Source organism: Phoca vitulina, unplaced genomic scaffold (assembly GCF_004348235.1).
Source record: "Phoca vitulina isolate PV1807 unplaced genomic scaffold, GSC_HSeal_1.0 scaffold32, whole genome shotgun sequence".
NCBI lineage: Eukaryota > Metazoa > Chordata > Mammalia > Carnivora > Phocidae > Phoca > Phoca vitulina.
The window spans coordinates 15,303,014-15,322,667 of NW_022589735.1; positions in this window are offsets into that span (position 1 = coordinate 15,303,014).

Here is a 19,654-nt window from a genome sequence, read left to right on the forward strand (position 1 = left end):
GTCTTTAATTCTGGGGAGTGGCAGGAGCTATAGCTCCATTTTTATTCTTTTACATGTGAATATCTAATTTTCCCAGCATCACTTATTGAAGAGACTATTTTTTCTCCACTGAGTTTTTTCTTGACTCCTCTACTGTATATACCTGGGTTCATTTCTGGACTCTCAATTCTCTTCCATTGGTCTATTTGTTTTTATGCCAATACCATACTGTTTTGGTGAGCATAGCCTTATTGTATATAGCTGGAAATCAGGTAGTATGATGTCTCCTACTTTGTTTTTCTTTTTCAGGATATCTTTGGCTATTCCTGGTCTTTTGTGTTTCCATATAAATTTTAGGAATCTTTTCTCAACTTCTGTTAAAAAAAAATGCCATTGGAATCTTGACAGACATTGCATTGAATCTATAGATAGCTTTTAACAGCATTGACATTTAAAAAAAAAAAAAAGGTTTTATTTGAGAGAGAGAGAGAGTGCACAAGCTGGGGACAGAGGCAGAGGGAAGGGGAGAAGCAGACTCCCCGCTGAGCAGGGAGTCAGATGCGGGGCTCGATCCCAGGACCCTGGATCATGATCTGAGCCAAAAGCAGACGCTTAACCGACTGAGCCACCCAGGCGCCCCAGACATTTTGAGAATATTAATTTTTCCAATCCATAAACACGTATACCTTTCTGTTTGTGTCTTCTCCAATTTCTTTCATCATTGTTTTGTTTCTGATCTTGAAGGAAACCTTTCAATCCTTTACCATTGAGTCTGATGTTAGCTGTGGGCTTATCATATACAGCCTTTGCTATGTTGTGTTCCTGGTGGCCTAATTTGACAATACTTTTTTTCCATAAATTAACATTCGATTTCGTCAAATACTTTCTTACACCTACGGAGATATTCATGTGATTCTTTTCTCTCATTTTATTAACGTGATGTAGCACACTGATTAATTTGTTAATGTTGAACCATCCTTACATCCCCATGATAAATCCCACTTGATCATGGTGAATGATGCTTTCAATAAATTGCTGAATTTGCTTTGCTAGTATTTTACTGAGAATTTTTGCATTTATATTCATCAGAGATATTGGCCTGTAGTTTTCTTTTCCAGTAGTGTCCTTTTTTGATTTTGGTATCAGGATAATGCTGGCCTTATTAAATGAGTTTGAGGGAATCCTCCTCTCCAACTTTTTGAAGAGTTTGAGAAGGATTGGGTTAATTCTTTACATGTTTGCTGAAATTCACTAGTGAAGGTAACTAATCCTGGGTTTTTCTTTGTTAGGCAATTTTTTTTTTATTACTGATTCAGTCCCCTTACTCGTAATGGGTCTATTCAGATTTTCTATTTCTTCCTGATTCAGTCTGGGTAAATTATATATTTCTAACAATTTTTATATTTCTTCTAGGTTGTCCAGTTCGTTGGCCTAGAGTTGTTCATAGCAACCTCTTATGATCCTTTGTATTTCTGTGCTGTTAACTTATGTTTTCTCTCTTTTTCATGGTTATTCTACCTAAGAACTTATCAACTTCACCTTTTCAAAGAAACAATTCTTAGTTTGTTTAATCTTGTCTAGGGTTTTTTGTTTCATGTATTTGTGCTCTAAATCTTTACTATTTCTTTCCTTGGGCTAACTTCCGGTTTGATTTATTCTAGCTTTTATAGTACCTGAAGGGGTAGAGTTAGGTTTTTTATTTGAGATCTTCCTGCTTTCATAATGCTGGTATTATTGCTACAAACTTTCCTCCTAGGACTGCTTTTGCTGCATCTTAAAAATTCTGGTATGTCGTATTTCCTTCTCAATGTCTCAAGGAGCTTTATTTCCCCTTTAATTTCTTCTTTGATTCATTGAATGTTCAGTTAACTGTTGTTTAATTTCCGTGGGTTCATGAATTTTCTAGGTTTCCTTTTGTTATTGATTTCTAGTTTCATGCCATTGTGGTCAGAGAAGATACTTGGTATGATTTCCATCTTTCTGAATTTCCTAAGACTTGTTTTGTGGCTTAACATAGTATTTATTCTAGAAAATGTTCCATGTATGCTTGACAATACAATGTATATTTCATTGTTGGATAGAATGTTCTGTATATGCCTGTTACGTCCATTGGGTCTTTAGTTTTATTCAAAATGACTGTTTCCTTTTCATTGTCTGGATGATCTATCCATTTTTGAGTAGGTATTAAAGATCCCAACTATAATTGCATTACTGTTTATTGCTCTTATTGGCTCTTAGTTTTTGCTTTATCTATGTATGTCTCTGACGTCTGGCGCATAAATATTTACAATTGTTTTATCATCTTGATGGATTGGCCCCTTTAATATTATCTAATGACCTTCCTTGCCTCTTTTTACCATTTGTATTTTGTGTGATCCAAGTATAGCTACCCCTGCTTATTTTTGTTACCATTTTCTTGAAATGACTTTTTCTAATCCTTCACTCTCAATCTATGTGTATCTTTTAAGGCTGAAGTGATTCTCTTGTAGGGAGAATATCACTGCTTTTTTTTTTTTTTTTTTTAAATCCAACCAGCCGTTCTATGTGTGTTGACTGGAGAATTTCATGTTTAGGTTTGAGGTAATTATTCATATGTAGGGATTTAGTATGGCCATTCAGTCAATTGTTTTGTGGTTGTTTTCTAGATGCATTATTCCTTGGTTCTTGTCCTGTTGTCCTTTTTCACATTTTGATGTCTTTTGGTATTAGTATGCTTTAACTTCTTTATCATATTTTTTAGGTAATATTTTCCCCTGTGCTTACCATGAGACTTACATAAAACCTTAAAATTATAACACTCTTTTTTAATATGACAACTTATCTTCAATGTATTTCCTAAACTTTACACTTTTACTTCTCCTCCCCCTGCATTAGATTTTTGTAGATCAAGTTTTGACCTTGGTATCAGAGTCTTAAACTAATGGTGGAAAATATACATTAATTTGTTCACAGAAATTTTATATAATCTTAAGTTATAATTCATATCCTATTTCTACCATAACAGATTTAATTTTCTGTTCTATTTAAAAATATTTAAATTGCCCTTTTTATTTTAGAGCTAGCTTTAATTAAGGTATACTTGCATTCTGGTTTAGTATGCTCCATATGTTAACTGTTTATCCACCGAAACCCTTCAATTAGGATTATCCATTTGTTTACTATTTAAACCTTGATCACCTCTTATTTAATTTCACTTTTTGTACCAAGCAATAGGCTATAGTGAGAAAAAGACAAGGACATGGATCCCACCCCAAAAGAGGTTGTAATCTAAACAGACATGTTTACAGCTCACCACTCTACAAGGTGTACCATGGTTTTAGTGCTACCACGCATTGTTAAAAATTTTTTTTCAGTTTCCATTTTTGATTATTTAATGATTATCTTATTTTTAATTTAAATTCAGTTAGCCAACATACAGTACAACATTAGTTTCAGATGGAGAGTTCAATAATTCATCAGTTGTGTATAACACCTAGTGATCATCACAACATATGCCTTCCTTAATGCCCATCCCCCGGTTACCCCATCTCCCATCCCCCTCCCCTCCAGCAACCCTCAGTTTGTTTCCTAGAGTTAAGAGTCTCTCATGGTTTTTCTCCCTCTCTGATGTTACAAACTGTGTTGTAATGGTCCTCAGAGGAGAGGAATATTTCAGAGCAGGAAGGTCACAGAGGAGGTAGCATTTGAACAGGCCATGAAAGATTCAAACAAACCTTAAGAATGCCCTTTTGTTAATTATTCCCTGTAACATTACTGTTCTTTCTTGCAAAGTGCTCATAAGTTGCTGTTGTCAATGCACTTATTGTAATTTTTCTATATTTCTACATAGAGCAAAGTCTTTTTTTTGTATAAATATATATGCAGTACCAAATAAATGAAGGTAGTGATAATGAAGTATTAAGGATTCACATCTGTAATATGTTTATTAACATTACATAAATTTTGTTTTCGGTCCTCAAAAGACACATCAAATGGACAAGTCCAAACAACATAATTCATTCACTAGAGGATGAACTAGATGAAAGAGCATACATAGTATTTCATATTCAATATGTAAAACAAAGTATCAGATAGCCTAGGTCATAACAGTAGTGAGAACTTAAAAATACAGCATGTTAGTTGTGGAAAAATTCATAGTCAGAGAATATCAAGGACAAAAACCAGTCCTAATACTTTGAGGTTTGGATCAAGTAAATTCCCTAAGAGAAATCCCCCAAACTTGCATTGTGTAAATCAGGGGAATCATTGATGGCAGAGTTGTAAGTCATGGTTTTAAGTTAAAACTCTGCCACTTAACCTTTTAGCACCTCTGCTTTCTCAGCTGTCCAAATGGTAATGACCCCAACCATATGCCCTTCAAAGGAGTTATGCTGTAACCATCACTTCTGTGGGTGAACATACTTTATAAAATATGATTCACTTATCAAATATAGTTGTTACTGGTCAGGTATACCTTAAGCCACCTCGAATTTTTCAGGCATATCCTAGAGAACAAAAGCTGGCAACATCATATCACGTATCCAATGAGGACACTCCCGGTTTTTATTTTTACTATTGCACTGAGTAAATTTTGTGTAGAAAAAGTTGAGGGGGGCTTCTGGGTGGCTCAGGTGGTTGAGCGGCCGACTCTTGATTTTGGCTCAGGTCATGATCTCAGGGGCATGAGATCAAGCCCTGTGTCAGGCTCCACGCTCAGTGGGGAGTTTGCTTGAGATTCTCTCCCTCTGGTCCTCAACCTGGGTGTCTCTCTCTCTCAAATAATTAAATCTTAAAAAAAAAAAAAAAAAAGCAAAGGAAAAGTTGAGGAGTCCTCTCCATATAGATGACTAGCTGTGGGATCTCAGAAACTTTCTACTCTGCTAAGGCTCCGTTTCCTCATCTGAGAAGGAGGGATCCTAATAACATCTCCCTTCTAGAACACTGTGTGGATTAAATAAGTACCACATGTGAAGTGCTTGGCACAATGCCTTGCATGTGGTAAGAGTACACTAAATGGCAGCTCTCATTATTATATTCCTGATATTCTGGAAGCAATGAGAGAGTACTCGTTGATACATTTACAGAAGTCCTAATGGCGACACCAACTTTCCATAGGTTGTGAATCTAGTTTGTACAACTCCTAAAAAGCTATAACATGGTGTTTTGAAATTCATGGTTCTATTAAAATTTTTTCACCCGGAAGTATGCATTTAGAGCTTTTCCTAACAAGTCTCATTAAAAATTTTTAATTCTACATACTGATTTCTTCTCCTTGAAACAATTTTTTTCCTTTTATAATCTGTCAGCTTCCTGTGCCCAAGATGTCAATACTTGGAATGTCAATAGAAGCACCACTTTTGCTCCTACATATGGTTTGAAAGAGTATTCAGGTCAGTCCTGACTGACAGAATAACAAAATAAAGAAAAGAAAGTCTTATTGAAGGTTAACCAAACTATAACTATTCCAAAAAAAATAAAGTCAGTTCAGTAAATGTCATACCATAGGCCAAAATAAATCCCACGAGGGAAAAAAGAGTTTAAAAAAAAAACCAAAAACCCAAAAACCTCAGGGTGCTAAAGGTCTTTGAAAACATAAAAGAAGAATCCCTTAAGGAAAGAACTGATAGATTTAATTTCTTCAAGTCAAAAAACAACATAAATAAAACTAAAAGGAAAGCAACAAACTAGGGAAAATATTTGCAACACAGATGAAAGATTTAGGTCTTTATTATAGAAGGAAATAATAAGAGTTGTGTGTAAGGACGTATGTGAAAGGATTTTATAATAGTGATAAATTAGACATTTCAGTTTATAAATGGGGATAGTTTATGCAATGGCCAAACTATGAAGTGTCTACACTTATTACAAAATTATGTTGTAAAAGAGTACTTTAAAAATGGTAACTTAAAATATATTTCTAAGTAAAGCACTTAAAAACTTAAAAAATGTTCAGTTATTGAAATGAAAATTGTAACAGTATGTTTAATATGATACAAACTAACAAACTACAAACAAAATACAAACTAAGTATGTATTTTGACAAAATATGATTGAGGATGGGGGCACCTGGGTGGCTCAGTCGTTAAGCGTCTGCCTTCGGCTCGGGTCATGATCCCAGGGTCCTGGGATTGAGCCCCACATCGGGCTCCCTGCTCCGCGGGAAGCCTGCTTCTCCCTCTCCCACTCCCCCTGCTTGTGTTCCCTCTCTCGCTGTCTCTCTCTCTCTGTCAAATAAATAAAATCTTTAAAAAAAAAAAAAAAATGATTGAGGGTAGAAGATGGGTATTTCAACTTTTCTTTTGCTTTTTTTTGTTTTCTAAAATTTCAACAATGAATATATAGATTTTTAACCAAAATCTTGATAAATATTTTAAAAACACATTATCAACAGATTGAAAGTAAATGACAGCTGGGAAAACCTTGCAACATTTAACAAAAATTTAACATTTTTACCTTACTGCTGCCTCATCTTTTCTGAGATAAAGCTCACCTTTATATTGTTAATTGCAACACATGAATAAAGATGTCACAGATGCTATATTTATTGATAGATAGTACTGAAAAAAAATAAACAGTATTCATATAAGGGATCAACCATAGGGTTAAATAAAATTATGCTTATTCCAAATATAGAATAATGTTCATCTATGAAATAAGCATGTTTGAAAGAGTAACATTATCATCAAAGAAACTTGTATGGTTGTCTGAAATGATTCAAAGTACATCTTTCTTCAAATACCACCTTTTCCATAAGGCCTTCCCTGATCAAACCACTTAGAATCACAATCCTAACTCATCTATGTGTTGCCTGTAGATGCTCACTTCACTAGTAAGGATACACACACATGAATGGATGGAAAAATATGTTCCATGAAATGGACACCAAAATAAAGCTGTAACAGCTATACTTGGACAAAATAGAATTTAAATGAAAGGCTGTAATAAGAGACAAAGAAGGGAATTACACAATGATAAAGGGGTCAATCCAGGAAGAGAATATAACATTTGTAAATATTTATTCACTCAACTTAGGAGCACCCAAAAGTCTAATGAAAATAGCAACAGACCTAAAGGCAGAAATAGATAGCTTTAGAGTATTAGTGGGGGATTTTAATGCCCCCTTACATCAATGAATAGATCATCCAGACCAAAAAAAAAAAACAACCCACAGTAAAGAAACATTGGCTTTAAATGACACGTTAGACCAGATGGACTTCTCAGACATACACACCATTCCATCCAAAAGCATCAGAATACACATTCTTCTCAAGCACACATGGAATATTCTCCAGGGTAGATCTTGGGTGGGAAAACACACACACACACACACACACACACACACACAATCTTAATAAACCTAGTAACATTGAAATCCTATGAGACCCTATCAGCATCTTTTCTAACCACAATGGTAAGAAACCAGAAATTAATTTAAAGAACAAAACTGGAAAATTACAAGTATGTGAAGATTAAACAGCACCTACTGAACAACAAAGGTCAAAGAAGAAATCAAAAAGAAGATTAAAAAATAACTTGAGAAAAATGAAAATGGAAACATGGAAGGCCAAAGCTTTTGAATGGACTAAAAGCAGTTGCGAGAGAGAAGGTGGTAGCAGTAAGTCACTTACATCAATAAAGAAGAAAAATCTCAAATAAACAACCAAACTTTACACCTTCAGCAACTAGAAAAAGAACAAGTGAAGTTCAGAGTTAGTAGAAAAAAGTAGTAACAAAGATCAGAGTGGAAAAATTTAAATAGAGACTTAAAAAAAAATAAAGAAAAACAGTAGGAAAGATCAATCAAAGAGCTGGTTCTTTGAAAAGATAAAATTGACAAACCTTTAGCTAGACTCATCAAGAAAAAAGAGAAGTGACTTAAATAAAATCAGAAATCAAAGAGGAGATATTACAACTGATACAGAAACAGAAAAAAATCGTAAGAGGCTGCTATGAGCCAATATATACCAACAATTTGGACAACCTAACAGAAACTGACAACCTACCGAGACTGAATCATAAAAAACAAAAGCAAAACAAAATAAAAAAACCCAAAACCCAGAGCAGAACAACTATTAGGAAGGAGATTGCATCAGTAATCCAAAACCTCCCAATAAGTCAAAGTCCAGGAGCAGACAGCTTCATTGGTGAATTCTACCACACATTCAAAGAATACCAATACTTCTCACACTGTCCCCAGAAAAAATGAAAAAAGAAGGAACACATCCAAACTAACTTTATGAGGCCAGCGTTAGCCTGATGCCAACACCAGACAAGGATACCACAAGAAAAGAAAATTACAAGGAATCCCTGATGAACACAGATGTAAAAACACTAAAACAATTAGCAAACCAAATTCAATAATACATTAAGTATATAATACACCATGATCAAGTAGGATTTATTGCAGGAATATAAGGATGGTTCAACATCCACTAATTAAGCAATGTGACACAACACATTAACAAAATAAAGGATAAAAGTCCTATGATCATCCCAATAGATGCAGAAAAACCATGTGATAAAATTCAACATCTTTCATGATAAAAAATGTCAACACAGTGGGTATAGAGGGAATGTACCTCAACATAAGAAAAGCCAAGTATGACAAGTTCACAGCTAACATCATATTTAATGATGAAAAGCTGTAACCTTATTCTCAAAGATCAGAAACAAGATAAGGATGCCCCCTGTGTTCACTTTTTTTTAACACAGTATTAGAAGTCCTGGCCAGAACAATTAGGCAAGAAAAAGAAAGACATCCCAATAGAAAAGGAAAAAGTAAAATTATCCCTCCATGAAGATCATACTATATAGGGAGAACCCTAAAGATTCCACACAAAACAAATGTTACAAATCATCAACAAATTCAGTAAAGCTGCAGGATACAAAAATCGATATACAAAAAACTGCTGTGTTGCTGTATACTATTAATGAACTATCAGAGAGAGAAATGAAGAAAATAATCTCATTCATAATTAAATAATAAAAAAAAACCTAGGAGCAAATTTAATCAAGAAATTAAAGGACCTGTATGCTGAAAACTACAAGATGTTCATGAAAAAAAAAAAGAAAGAAAGAAAGATAACATTAAGTGGCAAGATATTCCATGCTTATGGATTCACAGAGTATGGTTAAAATGTCTATACTACCCAAAGCAATCCACAAATTCCAAGCAATCCCTATCAAGATTCCAATGATAAAAAAGAAGAAAAGGCAGTGGGGAGGGGCAGCGGGGGGGAGGAGGGCAATGGGCGCCTAGCTGGCTCAATCAGTACAGTATGTGATTCTTTATGTCAGGGTTGTAAGTTCAAGCCCCATATTGGGCATAAAGCTTACTTAAAAAAAAAAAAAAAAAGAAGAAGATTCCAAGGGCATTTTTCACAGAAACAGAATAAACAATCCTACAATTTGTATGGATCCTCAAATGACCCCAAATAGCCAAAGCAATTTTGAGAAAGAACAGCAAAGCTGGAAGCATCATTCTCCCTGATTTCAAACTGTAAAGCAAAGCTCTGGTAGACACATAGATCAATGGAAAGGAACAGAGAGCCTAGGAATAAACCCATGCATATATGGTCATTTAATTTATGACAAAGGAGTCAATAATATACAAGAAGAAAAGGATAACCTTTTGAATAAACAGTGCTGGGAAAACTGGACAGCCACAAGCAAAAGAATCAAACTGGACCACTTTCATACAACATACAGAAAAATAACTCAAAATGGATTAAAGACTTGAATGTAAGCCTGAAACCATAAAACTCCTAGAAGACAACAGGATAAATTCCTTGACATTAGTCCCGGCAATGAACTTTTAAATTTGATACCAAAGTAAAGGCAACAAAAGTCAAAATAAGTAAGTGGGACTATAAAGTGTCTACACAGCAAAGGAAACCATCAACAAAATGAAAAGGCAACTTCCTGAATGGGAGAAGATTTGCAAGTCAAGTATCTGGTGAGAGTCTAGTATCTAAAAGATATAAAGACTTAAACAACTCAACAGCAAAAAAAAAAAAGAAAAGAAAAGAAAAAAAAATCCCCAATAGTCCAATTAAAAATTGACTGAAAATCTGAATAGCCATTTTTCCCAGGAAGACAGACAACTGGCCAACAAGTAAATGAAAATGTGCTCGACATCACTCATCATCAGGGAAATGCAAATTAAAACCACAATGAGATATCACCTTACACCTGTGAGAAGGTCTAGTGTGAAAAAGATAAGAAATAACATGAAATAATAATAATTAGTGGGGATGGAGAATCAAGAGAAACCTATGCACTTGGGTGGGAATGTCAACTGGTGCAACCAATAGGAAAAATGGTACAGAGTTTCCTCAAAAAATTTATAATAGAACTGCCATATAATGCAGCTGTCTTCCAGGTATTTATTCAAAGAAAATGAAAACATTAACTCGAAATGGTATATGCCCCCTATGTTTATTGCAGTATTATTTACAATGACCAAGACATGAAAACAGCCTGTGTGTCCCCTGACAAATGAATGGATAAAGAAGACATGGTATAGATGCACAATGGAATATTACTCAGTAATGAAAAGAATGAAATCTTGCCATTTCCAACAACATGGATGGTCCTTGAGATCATTATGCAAAGTCAAGCAGGCAAATACTGTATTACTTCACATGTGGAATTAAAAAAAAAGGGAAACAAAAAACTCCATTTTTTTTGTGTTCATAGATACAAAGAACAGATCAGTGGTTGCCAGGGGTGGAAATGTAGGTGAAATGGTTGAAGGGGGTCAGAAGGTACAAATTTCATGGGGATGAAAGGTACGGCATGGTGAATATAGTTAATACTGTATTGCATATTTAAAAGCTACTGAGTTAATCTTAAAAGTTCTTATTGTGCACACAAAAATTTTTAACTATGTAGGGTGACAAATGTTAATGAGACTTACTGTGGTCACTTCTCAGTACAAATATTAAATCATTGCTGTACACTGGAAGTTAATGTTATACGTTGATTATATCTCAATAAATTTTAAAAATCAAGGATCCCACAAATAAAACTATATCTCTTCTCTATTAAAAAAAACGCAATGCCCTCCTTTCTGTCCCAGCCTCCCTGACCACCTTATTCAACGTGCACTATTTTTTTCTATGCCCTTAATACATTTTACTATACAACACTACTTTCCTTTTATGATTATTTATTGTCCATTTCTGCATAGAATATTGATAGGCATCTATTGAGAATTTGTTGAATGAATGATTATATGAATAGATACATTTTTAAAAAGACCAAAGAATACACTAAAAAAACTAACTGTAGCTCTTTTTACATGGGGTGAGTATGGTGATTATTTTCTCCTTTATAAACCCCAAGATTGTACAAATTTTCTGCAATCAACACGGGTAACTTTTCTAACAAGAAAAACAAGTCTGTACGTAAGTATGGTTAAAGAATGTTAAGCTCAATCTCTAGGTAGAGCTTTATCCCTCAATCCTTCTAAATATTCTCTATTTTCCAAAGATCTCTGGGACAAACCCTACAGTCTTTCTCATCAACCTGTCTCAGGGTTTAAGATCCTCCAGAGTCAAGACATCTTTCTTCCTAACCGACTTTGTCCTGCTTGCCACTGGCAAGCTTACATGGTGTCTCTTCTTCCACTGTCAGGCAGGAAGGCATGTGTTGAAGAAAAAGGAGAGGGATACACTTTTTATAGTGACGGAGTGAAGACAAGGAAAAGAAAGATAGGGGCGCTTGGATGGCTCAGTCAGTTAAGCGTCTGCCTTTAGCTCAGGGCATGATCCTGGAGTCCTGGGATGGAGCCCCACATGGTGCTCCCCACTGAGCAGAGAGCCTGCTTCTCCCTCTGCCCCTCACCCAGCTTGTGCTCTCTCTCTCTCCCCCAAATAAATAAAATCTTTAAGAAAAAAGAAAGAAAGGAGAGAGAGAGAGAGAAAGAGAGAAAGAGAAAGAGAAAGAGAAAAAGAGAAAGAAAGAAATGAAAGTAGCAGAGAGAGAAAAAAGGAGGAAAGACAACATCACTACCAACTGCAAACAATGACTGACATTCTTCGATGTGCTAGTATCCAGCATCAGTGATTTGCGTAAGGGTGACTGTGACAGAGTCCCTGCCCTCAAGGGTTTTATCATCTAGTGGGGGTGCTCCACATCCCACCTTTATGCCTCAGCTCCTCCCCGAACCTCGGCAGCCATTTTTGACTATAGGTATCCTGCTTCTTAGTAGCTGCATGAAGTGGGGGAGCTGCTGGGGATATGCTGGACAGTTTTATTTTATTGGATTGTGTCTTTTTTTGAGAAAAAAAAAAAGAGGGTTCAAACCAAACATTTAGGACAATAACTTCTCCTTACATTGTAGCTGGGTCACTGGTAACTGTATACCCCGTGAACTTGCATTCATTCCGGCTCTGCCTAGTTTTTTTGTGGTGTCTAAAATAATCAATATACATTTACCAGAAAACCAAGAACCATGCTAGGCATTTTGGATAATACAATAAGGAACAATACCAATCTCTTTATTGGAGATAGTGGTGGGGAATTACACAGTATCAAACCAAGGCTCCTTGAGCTAAATACAAAGAGAGGAGTAGACAAGTTCTATCTCCTGGTGACAGATGGTGGAGAACTTTCAGTCACAGATAAAGGGAAATGGAAAACCTCAAATTATTTGTGTTTCATTCTCCTGCCCGCACCAAGTCCACTTTGTTAACATGTAAAATGGCTGTTTATTTTTCTTAGCATGTTCTGTCCTAGATTTGCTATTTTTCCTCTAATCATATGTTCTAAAGTTTGATACACAAGTTAATCCAATTACTTCCACAGACTCACTTTTCTTAGTCTTAATATCCTAATGATTTGATTACATCTAAAAATAGCTTGCATTGAGAAAGTAAAAATTGCATATTAATTAGTTCATATAAGTTACCTCCTTTTTTCAAGAAAGTAGTTGTGTCTCTGTTTCAGGGAAATACAAAAATACAAATTCTGGAAAAGGCCAAGCTCTGGCAACAGTAAAACTATCAGTAGCTGCCAAGGTTGGGGATGAAAGGAATAAATAGGCAAAGCGCGGAGGATTCTTAGAGCGGAGAAGATACTTGGCATGATATTCTAATGGATATACGTCGTGATACATTTATCCAAACATATAGACTATTCAACACTAAGAGTGAACCCTAAGGAAAACTACGCACTTGGGGAGATTATGATCTGTCAGTGTAGGTTCATCTCTGGGTTGAAAAAAAAAAAAATGCACCGCTCTAGCGAGTGAGGTTGATAATGAGGGAAGCTATGCATGTGCGGGGGCAGGACGTATATGGGAAATAGTCTCATCCCCTTCCTCCCTCTTCACTTTGTTGTAAGCCTAAAACTGCTGTAGAAGAAGGAGGGGAGAGGAGGGGAAGGGAGGGGGAGAGGGGAAGAGGGAGGCGAAGAGGGAGGCGAGGAAACTCATGTTTCAAGTTTGTGCTTCAATTATAGGCCACTTCATCTGGCCAGTGAAGTCCCCTGGGTGAGGAGCTATCAATTACAAATGCTAATTAAATGATATTACATCCAATCAACAGCTTTCCTTGGTTGAGCAGATACTGTGACGTGATGATAATTAGGCTGATATGGCGGTCACTGTGTTGTCTAACCTTCCAGCCCTCTATCTTCCTTGTTAGCAGAGCTCATCTCCCTAGAGAGGCCTTAAATACTCACTAACTAGTTCCCCAACCTTCCTTAGAGCTAGAGCATGGGTCTAAAACCCAGGAGGGATCTGAGAAGAAGTCTGCTGAGGGGCTTCTGGGGAAGATTTTTCTCACTAACAAATAGTTACTTAATAATGTGATAGTTATTTTTCTCCCCAGTTTTTATTTAAATTCTAGTTAGTTAACATATAATGTAATACTGTTTTCAGAAGTAGAAATCAGTGCTTCATCACTTACATGAATAATGTTACTGTTATTAATACACACACCTTTTTCTGCCTTGTTGTGGGTGGATGTGATGTCTGGAGCCATAGCAGCCTTCTCGGAAGATAAAGCCAACATATGGAACACACTGTAGCAGAAAAATGCAAAAAAATCTGGCCTTCTGAGGACATCTCTAAATCCTGCACTCACCTTCCAAGTATCCATGACAATAAATGTGCTTGCTGCTAAGGCCCTTCCACGGACTCTTGTGTTACAAGAAGTCAAAATGATGTGACATATTAGTGCCCCTTGGCCATCACACTGCAAGACCAAAAGCAACTTATTTTCAAGATGGGCCCATGTGAATCAGTGACATGCTGAGAACAGAGCAATTGCCTGGCCTGTGGGATTTAGGAATTGTGGGTTCCACTGAAGCAGAACTGGTTAAGTGACTGGTCAAGTCATAGGACAAGTCATAGGACACCTTTAGTGTACAATTTCCTTACCTATAAAATGAGGCATTTGCACCGAGAAAGCACTTTGGTCCATTTCTCTGATTCTGTGTTGATAGTACTATCAAGGGCTCAGTTCCCCCAGGAAGCCAACTGAATCAGAGATAAATCTAGAGGAAGTTTATTAGGAAGTGCTTTTGGGAGGGATGGGACAGATACAGGATCGGCCAGAGGGCGATCAAGAGCTACAAGGCCATTTCAATGGAAGCTTCAGCTGGGATGGGGTAAGAAACTGGGCCAGATTACCCCACATCAGTGTGTCACTTGAGGAGGCCACCCCAGGAAGAGTGTGCTACTTTGGGTCAAGTGTCTCCCTCTCCAACCCATCTAAGGGCTGGTGGCAGAGGATTTGGTGGGCAGCACCCCCAGCAGCTGGAGAATACGCTTTCATTCCTGAAGGGAGTCTGAGGGGTGCACCATGGCATCAAGCATGAATGGGACCAAAGGTGACTTGTGTTAACTATGTAAGGCCATTATCTTTTGTCCATTTTAACCAGTGAATGAAAAAGAAAAAAATCAGTGTGGAAAATTTCAAACCTTCTTCAAAGTCGAGAGAACTGTGTAACAAACTCTCCTCTCTCCATCCCCCACAGCCTCCATCCTCCTCCTCATTCTTTCACTCTTTTTTTATGTATTCCCTCCGTCTTTCTGGTCTCCCCTCTGCTGGAGTCTTTTAAGCAAACTCAAGATACGGTAATAACCTACGGTTAATTAAACTCAACCTAATATAGGGCATCCATATGTGTCTCTCATCTTTGAGGCTTTTACTAGAACATTTTAAATCACAGTATCAGTAACATACAGCCTTTCTCCCCCTGCTCTAGGAGTTCATTTCAAGGGCTTCTCATGGAACCCTGGAGAGATACCTTCACTCCTAGCGGCTTTCATCTGCCCACTCCCCCGACCCCCACCCCTTTCATCCTGTAGTAGGAAACCAAGGCGTGTGGAACATGGTTTTCGACGGGGAGCAGTGGGCCCCATTACCAGACAAGCCAATCAGGGGTCCCTAGTGAGGGCTACGTTCTGCCACCAGCCTTCACACAAACAATGGCAAGCCGCGCAGCATTCGTCGGTAAATGATGATTTTGTGGTTCCCAAGGTCAATAGATCCAGGTTTAAAAATAGTGTTCGTTTTAGCTATGCACTCACTTTTCAAAAATTCTTCCACATAATAGCCCTGTTCAATCATTCTCATTTCCAAACAACCATGTCCACTGACACTTCTAATAAAAGGAAGGGCCTCAGTCCTACTGCCATAAAAGGGATCTCAGCGCAAAAGGGATCGCTAACAAAACGAAAGGTTTGATTCCTCTTAAAAGTCAGCTGGACCACGTAGCAAGAGAGACACTGGGGGCAAGTTCAGATTGAACCTATCTCCTGCCCTACATGGTATCTCAGGAATTCACATGAGGGCTCTGCTACTTACTTCATTTTCCAGAGCATGCATCTTTAGCTCAGTGTTGTTTACGTCCCTGTGGGAAGCCTCACTGCAAAGCTAGACAAATGTTTTTGAATTCTTAAGTGATTGTTGAGAAGCATGAAGGCCTGAGACACTGGCTTTTACCACTGACCCTCACAGCATGTTTATTCAAGACCTCGACAATTGGTCCCTATTTATGGAGTGCATCGTGCGCTGCGGACTGAACACAGAGCATGCGCACTAGGGCAGACCCGACTAGGACAAGAGCCTGCATAGCCCGTCCTAAAAAAGCTGATGATTCAATTTTGAGGAAAAGCCAGTCAAGCGTGGCAATCTAATAAGCACAATTACTTGGAAGCACAAAAATAAAGTAGCTGTATCATTTTTGTAGATACAAAATCCAGATGCTTCCTTACGGCCAAAGGTCCTTAGGAACCAGGTGAAAACTGGGAGTCTCCAACTCTTACCTTGAAGCATCACCTTCAAATTTAGTTTCCTTTCATGCTGGTTGAAAAGTTGCTCGGATAATGAATTGAAGATTTAAAAGTCAAAGGGTACAGAATAAATTTGGGGAGTGAAACACCAAGCGTATACAGTGATTCTAGGATACTCATGAAAGACTTACTTGACGCCTACCTTGCCAGGTTACAATGGGGCAAATAGTTTTTTCAAGTTAGTCTCCTCAGGTTCAGTATCATTGAGGCTGGGTAAACACTGGTGAAATTATTTTGCTTCTGTGAAATAAAGACTTGGAACATTAGGCAGAAAAATCCTAAGAAACTATTAGCAGACTAAATCCAATGAAGTAAATAAGTTATATATCATGATCAAGTCGAGGTTTTTTTTCTACATTGCAATGTTATTTTAACATTAGAAAATCAACTACAGAAATTCATCACAGTAACAGGCAAAAGCCATGTGATTATCTCAGTAATGAAAAAATGTTGAACAAAATTGAATATATAGTCATAATAAAAACATCTTATCCAAGAAGGAATAGAGCTATACTTACTAACCACTGATAAAGAGGTTCTACAGACAACATTACATATAATGGTGAAATGTTGAGAGCATTCCTTTTAAAGTCAGAAGACAAAGTTGCCTGCTATTATTAATTCTATTCAACCTTTCTCCAGTTAAGGCAAGAAATATAAATAAGTATAAGAATTGGAAAGTAAGAAAACTATTTTCCCACATAAAATGACTGTGTAAAGTAAAATAATCTGCAGATAAAGAATTCCAAGTTTCTAGATACAAAAGTCAAAGGACAAAAAAACAATTCCTTTTCTCCACTCCACCAATGAATAGTTAGCTTTTTTAATATCATTAATATATTATCAAAAGTATTAATATTCTAGGAATACATTTAAGAAAAGAGATGTACAATTTATATGAAGAAAATTATAAAGATCTTTTGAAATACATTAGAGAAAACTTAAATCCTATACCATGTTCATGGATTGAAAGGTTCAACATCATTAAGGTGTCAGTCAGTGTTGCCCCAAATGATATTTAGATTCAGTAAGATTCCAATAAAAATCCCTGAAGTTTTTTTCATGAAACTGACAAGCCGATTTTAGTATTTATGTGAAATATCAAGGGGTCAAGAGGGAATTTAATAGATATCACTATTTACAATGAAAGTGTAATAGTTGATTCAGTATGTTATCAAATTAGGGATAGAGAAATTGATCAAAGCAACAAAATAGAGAGCCCAGAAAACACACACACACACACACACACACACACACACACACACACACAGTTTTTGACGGTAGCTATTGCATTTCAGGGACTTTAATAAAAGTTACTGAGACAACTGGATATCCACATGGTAAAGAATGAAACTGGGTGTGTACCTCATGCCACCTATGAAAATCAATTCCAGGTGGGTGGGAGACTTAAATGTACAAAGTTATAAAACTGTTGGAAAATATGGGAGACTATCTTTATAACCTAGGATTAAAAGAGGGTTTCCTTATATAAGACCCCCCCAAAAAGAACCAACTGTAACAAAGACTGGTAAAGGAAACTACCTGAAACTAAGAACCTCAGTTCATCAAAATTTACCATGAAGACAGTGAAACGACATGCCACAAATCAAGAGAAAATAGTTGCAAAATACACAATGAACAAGCGGAAATGGGCAACGGAAAACAGACCTTTCACAGAAGAGGAAATCCAGATGGCCAACGAAAAGATATGCAACCCCTGGAGAAATGCAAGTTAAAATCACCGTAAGGATCCATTTTCTTACCACTCAACTGGCAAAGACGAATACCTGACAAGAGGAACTATCAGCTGAGGTAGGCACCATTTCCACATACATTGCTACTGAGAGTGAATCTGTGCAGCCCATATGGAAAACAATCAGGCATTACAATAAAGATGCACATCGCTGTGACCCAGTAATTCCACTCCCAGCTATAGATCCCTAGGCCTAGAAAACTCTAGACGACCTATCAGGAAAAATGTATACAAACATTCACAACAGCACTATTGTAAAAGAAGCAACTGAGAGTAACCTAGATGCCCATCAGCAACAGAATGGAAGAGTGAATTAGATCATGCTACATGCAGCAGAATGAAGGACTCTTAGCTATGGAATGTTACTTGAAAACAAGCCACAAAGAATATGTTTCATAAGATTTTATGTATATAAAGCTCAAAAACATGAACAATTCCAGAAACCACATTTTTACAGGTGGAAGCACATGGTAAATTCGCTTAATAGTAAGAAGTTGCTAATTGGGAATTCTGGGTAGGAGAGGATGGGGATCAGGGAGGGACACTGGGTGGGTGGGTAGGTTGGCGGGGAGGGGGGGAGAGTTGAAAGATCTTACAAGGAACTAGTTAGGATACACTGGTTCTTTACTTACACTCTCTATTCACTGTATATTGTCCTTTGGACCTTAGGTATAGTCTGAATATTAGTCTGAATATTATCAATTTAATAAATGCTAAGTTTTTAAAAAGAGAAATACTGATCTGTAGCAATCTTTGTATTGATTAAATCTAATTTGTGGTGTTTAAAAGAATTCATAACTATAGTAATCATGTCCTGACAATAATACTGGCATAAAAATCAAGAATAAATCCTCGTTATCCCAATAAACATGACAGAAAATCTTCAAAGAGGAAAGAAAGGAACCACTAGCCTACATGAAACCAGAAGTCTCCTTTGGAAAAACAGCTAGGGAGACACACATCAACCCACCCACCCCCCACCCTGCCAAGCCAAGAGCGGCTGAAATTCCATGATAAGGTTGTAAATTCTCTTCCCTGGCCTGGAGTTTCATGTAAACACTCCAAGAGCCTGAGGGACCACAGACAGAGAGAAATAGCTGGGCTCTAGCTGCTTCTCCTCTAGGGGAATGCTCATTGTCAACTGTTCAACCACAAAACCCAAACTCTATCCAGGGCCACGCGCCCCTGCGGTGGGGAGAGTGTGGGCACAGGGGGCGCGTCCTGCGGGGGGTGGGGGGGGGTAAGCACCTGGTGCCTGGCCAGGGCAGGAAGGAGGCAAGTGGGAGGGCCCGACTGGACAGGGGGAAGCCCAACCAGTGTGGCCTTCGGACCTGGGACCCAGGGCCTGGCCACCATGGCAGTTGCGTGGACCGGCGTACCTGGCTCACCGTAGCATCTCCTGCAACTTACAGACGCCACTTCCTTTTCGGAGCTGGGGCTGACCTGGAGCGCCTTTCTGGTCCCACATCTAACTGGCCTCCGTGAACAAAAACACAGACAACCTTCCAGAATTGCTCCCCAACTGCCATGTGGAGAATAAAAAAAGACAGGCTGGGCATGAAGTTGACGGATACTTATTTCCACGTTCATGTGGGAGATTAAAGCCCATCTTGCAATTAATTTGCGTGCCTGGCAAT